Source organism: Magnolia sinica, chromosome 2 (assembly GCF_029962835.1).
Source record: "Magnolia sinica isolate HGM2019 chromosome 2, MsV1, whole genome shotgun sequence".
Lineage (NCBI taxonomy): Eukaryota > Viridiplantae > Streptophyta > Magnoliopsida > Magnoliales > Magnoliaceae > Magnolia > Magnolia sinica.
Window position 1 is genome coordinate 15,746,791 of NC_080574.1, and position 7,596 is coordinate 15,754,386.

At 36.5% G+C, this 7,596-nt stretch overlaps 1 non-coding gene across 1 annotated transcript; it reads right to left on the reverse strand.

Moving 5' to 3' along the window:
- Positions 1-978: 978 nt before the first annotated feature.
- On the reverse strand, positions 979-1,085 carry LOC131238371 (small nucleolar RNA R71). Its single transcript, XR_009167773.1, has one exon. It is a non-coding gene; the product is annotated as a small nucleolar RNA R71 (small nucleolar RNA).
- Between the last annotated feature and the right edge of the window lie 6,511 nt (positions 1,086-7,596).

The window sequence follows — 7,596 nt, forward strand, 5'->3', positions numbered from 1 at the left end:
TTGTAGGACATTGACATACACATTTTAAATTGGTAATATCTTTCTAATTTGCTAGTCTTTCTGTTTTCTATTTTAGATTAGGTTTTATCTTTAGAAACTTTCTAATTCTAAGATTTCTTCTAATTTAGAAACTAACTGTCTTTCTATTTTAGGTTTAGAATTTTCCTAATTTGTTTTTAGAAACTTTCTATTTTTCCTTTTAGAAAATTTTCCTTTTTTAGAAACTAATTTACTTTAGGATCTCCTGCTATTTCTAGACTTTCTATCTGTAGAAATTAACTTGGTTTGTTTTGTTTTGCAGGTTCTTAATTTAGGACTTCTAATTTGGTAACTTCCTTCTAACTCTTTTCTCTTATTTTCTAGATTTGTATTTCTTCCTTTCTTTTAGATATAGGTTTAGAATTTGAATTGAGGGTTGCGAGTGTTCATGCCCAGGTGGGTTCGTGACAACACTCTACGTCTCAAGGAGGATTGGTTGAGGGGTTATCTATCCATTGCAGGATTAGACACCACTTGAGATCCTCAGAGTTAACTGAGGTTCTGGCCGCAAATCAACCTCTTCTACCCCAACCTAGGGTGGAAGATATCCAGTATGAGAATGAGGTGCATTAAATACCCCCACTTCGTACTTTACAAGATTATTTACAACAGGCAGGGGTGAGTATGACCTCATGTATGATTTTTCCCAAAAATACGGGACACATGAATATCAAGCCAATGGTGATTCAACTCCTTCCAAAGTTTCATGGGCTTGAATCTGAAAATTCGTATCTACACTTGAAAGAGTTTGATGAAATCATAACCACTTTATACTTTCCTAACATGTCTGAGGACACGGTCAGGCTGAAACTCTTTCCCTTTTCTTTGAAAGAGAAAGCTAAGACGTGGTTACATTCACTACGACCCCGATCTATTGGCACATGGAATGACATGACAAGAGAGTTCATAAAGAAATTTTTTTCATATCACAAAACTAACACCCTTAGAAAGTCAATTATGAACTTCACCCAAAAGGAGGATGAAACGTTCTTCCAACGTTAGGAGCGGTTCAAGGACCTTGTCAGCTCATGCCCACAACACGGAATTGAAACGTGGCACATTACACACTTTTTCTATGATGGACTGACATCTTCCATGCGTCAATTGGTCGAGACAATGTGCAATGGAGAATTTATGAATAAAAAAGTTGATGATGTGTGGGATTACTTGGATAGACTTGCTGAAAACACACAAGCATGGGACACATTCCCAAAATTAAATACCACTTCTAGGCTGAGTCAATCAAAGGAAATGGGCAGAGTATACCTTCTAAAAGAGGATGATGATCTCAATTCTAAAGTGGTTAATCTCATAAAGAAATTCAAGGCCATGGAATCAAGGAAGGACAAGGGTAAGGAAGTTGTTTGCGGTATTTGTGGTTGTAACAGTCACACAACTGAAAATTGTCCAACCATATCTGCCTTTCAAGAGGTATTGTCTGAGCAATCCAATGCCGTAAATAACTATCAAAGACCTTTCAATAGACCTACCTCTAATATGTACAATCCTGGTGGAAAAATTAATCATCCAAATTTTAGTTGGAGGAATGGACAAACTGATACCCCTCAAGGTTTCTTTAATCAGACTTCACAACAACAACAAGAGAAACCTCAAGAGGATCCGATTTTAAAACATTTTGAAAAGTAAGATCATTTCAATCAGGGTATGCTACAAGTCTTGCAAGACCTTAACAAAACATTACAAGGACTTAAGGCTGAAAACACGATTGAGAATAAGGGGAGCCTCCCAGCTCAACCTCTTCCCAATCCAAAGCTGTAATATGAAGTTAGCAACCTAAGCTCTTTAAATCAAATAAAGCACACTAAATCCATCACCACTCTTAGGAATGGGAAGATTATTGATAAAACACTTCTGGTTAGGCCTAAAAAGCCTCAAGAGTCAGAAGAGGACAACAATGATGGATCTAGTGATGCCCGACAAAAATTAGAACCGGAACTTCTAGACAAGCTAGTTGCTCCATTTTCCCAACGGTTGGTTGCACTAAAACATTTCTCTAACTCTCAGGATATTCTAGAAGTGTTGAAACAAGTGAAAGTCAACATTCCTCTACTTGATGCCGTAAAACAAATACTTTTATATACCAAATTTTCGAAAGACCTATGCACGACCAAACGACGGTAGAGTATTCAAAAGAAGATCTTCGTGACTGAGAAAGTGAGTTTCATCCTGAAGCAAGACGTGCCGCAGAAATTCAGAGATCCCGGTAGCCCAACCATATCATGTGTAATCGGGGACTATCGAATTGATCACGCACTTCTTGACTTAGGAGCGAGCGTCAATTTGATTCCCTACTTGGTATACAAACAGTTAGGTTTGGGTGAATTAAGACCCACTCTAACCACACTACAACTTGCTGATCGCTCTGTTCGTGTACCAAGAGGAATAATTGAGGATGTGTTGGTCCAGGTCGATAGATTTTACTACCCTTTAGATTTTATCATCATGGACACCGAACCCATCAATAATATGAGCACTCATATTCCCGTCATTCTTGGTCGCCCATTCCTTGCTGCTTCAAACGCAATTATCAATTGTAGGAATGGTGTCATGACTATGTCTTTCGAAAATATGACATTGGAGTTAAACATTTTTTTCAATAACGGTAGAAACTCAGAGGATGATGGCGATTTCTATGACATTAACATGATTGATTCTTTCGTAGAAGATAGAACGTCCTAACCTTATCCTCTGACCCTCTAGAGACGTGTCTAGCACACTCCCATGACTTGGATAATGACATGATTAGGGAGACGTGTGTCTTGCTTGATACTGTGCCGGTACTTGAAGTTAACCAGTGGAGGACACAATTTGAAGAATTGCCCCAAACTGATGTCGTGCCTCTATCATCTAACCTCAAGCCACCGAAGCTTCACCTAAAACCTTTACCCTCTGATTTAGAATATGCCTATTTAGGTCAAGAAGAGATATACCCAGTGGTGATTTCATCTCACCTTGAGAACAAACAAGAGAGTATGCTCGTTTCTACTCTCGAAGAAGATAAAGGAGTTATTGAACATATCATCACAGATCTCGATAGGATGAATGAACTCCTTTCAAATGAATGTTTCGACTCTTTGGATGATTATTTGGCACACTTTATAGATTCAAACGATCCCATGATACAAGAAATAGTGGATCCCTCGCAAGACAATACCTCGATAGTTGTCACGGACCAAGAAAACCCTTATTCTGAAGTACCTCCTCCCCCAGATCCTGAATGGTTACCATTAATGAAGGAGGAGCTAAAAATTAAACTAAAGAGTGAAATTTCGGCATGTGTTGAGACTACACCACCTACTAAAAAATTTTCTAAATTTCATCTACTTGTAGTCTCTGATTTATCATAGTGTACTAATTTTAAAATTTTTTCTGCCACAGGTGAATCGTATATACTTTGAACACTTCAGACGATTAAAAGAAAACTTTATGCTGAGGTCCCTCAATTTCTCTGGACATTCACGTTCCAGGACATCCAAGCCTACTGTAAAACGGGCTTTTAGATGATCTTGTTGAAAAACCTTCTAAGAAATTTACCAAGATACTAGCCGACGGAAGAACCTAGATGCATGATTGAGTAGATTTTTCGTGCTTTTACAATAGAGGATTAGAATTTACTGCTTTCATAGGACTAGGGTAGTTTGCTTTATACTGTTATAGGATAGACAGTTTTATGCTATTAGGTTAGTTTGCTTTATACATTATTTTAGAATAGTTTGCTTTTGTTGGTTTCTCTCTTGTGCTAACCCGCTTTGATATCTTTGGAAAGCCTCGTGATTCTTTGATCCAGGTACTATCTTTTCATCACTCCTCTTCTACTTTCATTGTCCCATGTGCATTGCATGCTTATTTCCTTTACATTGAGGACAATGTAGATTTTAAGTTGGGGGTGGGAGATTAGGTAACCTAATCAGTGTTTTCTTGGTCTTGAGCAAAAATTGTGAAATTTTTTAATTTTTCTGAAATTTTTTGTGAATTTGAAGTGATTTTGACGGCCATCTAGGGCACTTAGAATTTCAATATACGTGATGTTGGTAATTTATGACTCTTGGATTCAGTATCTTTTAGATTTCACGGTTAAGTTTGAATTGTTAATCCAGAATTAAAAGTTGTAAACATTGATTGAGTCATGATTTCACATGTCACATCTCGCTTTCACATTAAGGTTTCAGTTTGATATTGAAGGGTTGACTTGGTAATCACTAAGCATGTAAGGAACCAACCTGGAAAAATTGCCTGTCATGATCAATTGAAGAAAAAGAAAATACCTAGCTAAAAAATAAAAAATATAAAAAAATACCTTTGGAAAGGGTTGGGCAAATAATCTTCACCATAGGTTTGCTCCCTATAGGTGTAGATTTAATTCCCCATGGATGATATGTGAAAAAGGTTGGGTGTACGGTCTTCACCATAGGTTTACTCCCTATAGGTGAGGATTTGATTCCCCTTCTTGGTATTACTTTTAATGGAAAATTCAAAAGCTGGAAGAATGAAAAGATGATTTGTGAGGCAAGTTTTGGTTATCATGTATTCTCTTGTGGGTTACCAATGATATCCTGAAATAGAGAAGTGAATTTTAATGATGATAAGCCAAGATTAGACTATACACACATGGAACTCAATGTTTAGAATTTTTCTAATTAATAGATTAATACCTTGGAACTTGATTATGAAGTTTACAATGTGCTTGAGTCCAGGAGAAATTAATGTTCAACATTCATGAATCATAGAATTCTAGGATTTGGATTATTTTTTTCAAAAATCACTCGAGTTTATAGAAATTGTTTTATAATTCTCAACTTATTTTTTGCATACTTTGCTCGGGACTAGCAAAATGCTGGTTGGGGGTTGTGTTGAGGGTCAAATATTGCATATTAGACCCCAGTTACTACCTAGATTTACGAACATGATACTGCTTAATGGTCTATTTTAATCGTGTTTGTGATGCAAGGTGTATTTAGGAACCTGGACTGAAAAAGGGTACTAAAAGCGTGGATTTAATGGTCTTAATTCACCAAGGCAAGGGACGGACTCTAGGGGACCAAGATCGACGGATTTACACATCAGAGATCCGAGAAAATCAAGAAACTGAAGCTCAAGTGGCCCAAAATTGGTCCAGAATGCAAGATCACAGGGTTCCAACTATCCGTGTGGCTCGAAACTTCATATATGGCCTGAGGACAACAAATTAACCGTACACATCAAATTTTAGCTCCCGGATCCTTGTGAAAGTTACCTAACAGACAGATCATCCCATTAATCTCTAATTTGGGGCCCATCTGACATCTGGATATGCCCCAATTTTGTTCTCAACCCCTTAAATGGGATGAAAAATCAAATGGACGGAGCGGATTTCTTACAGGCATCATACTGAAACCCACATGGGGTTGGGCGTGCAAACAGTGCATGTGTACTTGCAGTGCACCGGACCAAAGAGTCAAGTCAACATAAGTTGACTCATCTCCTCTCTCTCCTCTACGGAAGAACGGACAACGTCTTTACGTTGTCCGTCCGTTTTTCAGTAGTGGGCTGTTGAGACTCAAATATTGCATAATTTTCCTCATTTATATCTTGGTTTTATGAACATAAATCATCTTAATATTCTATTTTACTCATGTATGTGTTGCAAGGTGAATTTAAGAGCTTGGATTGAAAAAGGGTGCTAAAAAGTAAGAATTTGATGCTCAAAAATCACAAGGCAAGGGATGGATCTTAGGAAACCAAGATTGAAGAATTCACATGCCAAAGATCCAAGAAAACCAAGTGAGGATTGAAAAGAATCGAAGATTTGAAGTGAAGAATCCTAAAATCGTCCTGAAAAGTGTATTCTAAAGCTCTAAAGTCTATTTTGAAAAACTACGCAGCAGGAAGTCTGTTTTAAATGAACTATGCAACAAGAAGTCTATTTTGAAAAAATACATATATTTGAGGCATTTTCTAGGGTTTTCAACTTTATACGAAAATTGGAGTTCCCTACTTATAAATAGGGCCTCCTAGGGCATTCTTAAAGATGATTAGAAGCATTTAAGAGCAAAATTTAGGGTTTTTAAAGAGTTTTTAGTTTTATTAAAGCTTTATAAGTTGTTTCTTTCCTTTTAGATCTTTTCTATTTGCAATTTTTCTTCTTTCTTTCTTGTTGCTTTTTATTTCTGCAATTTAATTATGTTTTTCTAAGTTCCCTCTAGCCTAAGCTAGAAGGGAAGCACATGGGTTTAATATTTCTTTAAGTTATGATGATTGATTGTTTTAATGATGAGAAGAATGGTGTATGCATGTTATCTATTATTTAGGTTTTGTTTTTTATCCTTTTGTAAGATCCATATGTTTCCATCATATGAGATCCACATTGATGGATAGGCTTACCCTAGATTAATCAGATTTCCTAAATAGGAGATGTTCTCAACCTGTTATATTTCTTTGATATTCATTATCCTATAGATATTGAATACTTAAAATCACTGGCGCTTGAGAATATATGTCAATGGTGCAAATCTATTATTTTCTAATCTTTTATATCATTTATTAAAATATTTAAAGTGTTTTATTTTTCGATTAGACTGACCATAGTGCTCAGATCCTAGTTGTGTTATCCAAGTCATCTATGATTTTGGAACATTAACCTATGTGTGGAACTTTGAAACTTGGGTGTTTTTTATTCAGTTGAATTACATCCATTAAAAAATCTCAAAATCAAATCATCAGTTTAGTTTTTATTACTTAGTTTGTTTTGCATTTGATTTTTTCCTTCTCGCAATTCATCTCCCTGTGGGATCGACCCTGTATTCACAGGATATTACTTATGAACATCTGCACTTGGAGGCAAGCAATCAAGTTTTTGGCGCCGTTGCCGAGGAGAGACTGAGATAGATCAGATCTGTGCAAGATAGCTAAGGTAAGTTTTCTTCTAAACCCTCCAGATTTTCTATAGATTTTTATTTTTTATTTTTTTCTTATTTTCTTTTTCTTTGAAAATAAATTTAGTTGGGTCTTTCAAGCACTAACTATGACATAAGGTTGCCCTGCTTGGGATTTTATCACCCAAGTGCTATGGTTGTCCTATAGTTGCTGTTTGATCACAAAGATCATCCGTTAAATCTATTTTCCATATTAGCATCGTTTAATTTCTGCATTAGTTTTACTTTTTTTTATTTTTTTTTTATTTTTTTTATTTTTATTTTTTTGTGAACTGAACCCTCATGGTCGGCTTTGCCACCTGGGTTGTTGATTTTATTTGCTTTGTGGACTGAACCCTCATGGTCGGTTCTGCCACTTGGGTTGTTGATTTTTTTTGCTTTGTGGACTGAACCCTCATGGTCGGCCCTGCCACCTGGGTTGTTGATTTTATTTTATTTTGTGGACTGAACCCTCATGGTCGGCTCTGCCACCTAGGTTGTTGATTTTTTTTTGCTTTGTGGACTGAACCCTCATGGTCAGCTCTGCCACCTGGGTTGTTGATTTTATTTTGCTTTGTGGACTGAACCCTTATGGTCGGCTCTGCCACCTGGGTTGTCGATTTAAGTTTTTATTTTTATTTTAAGC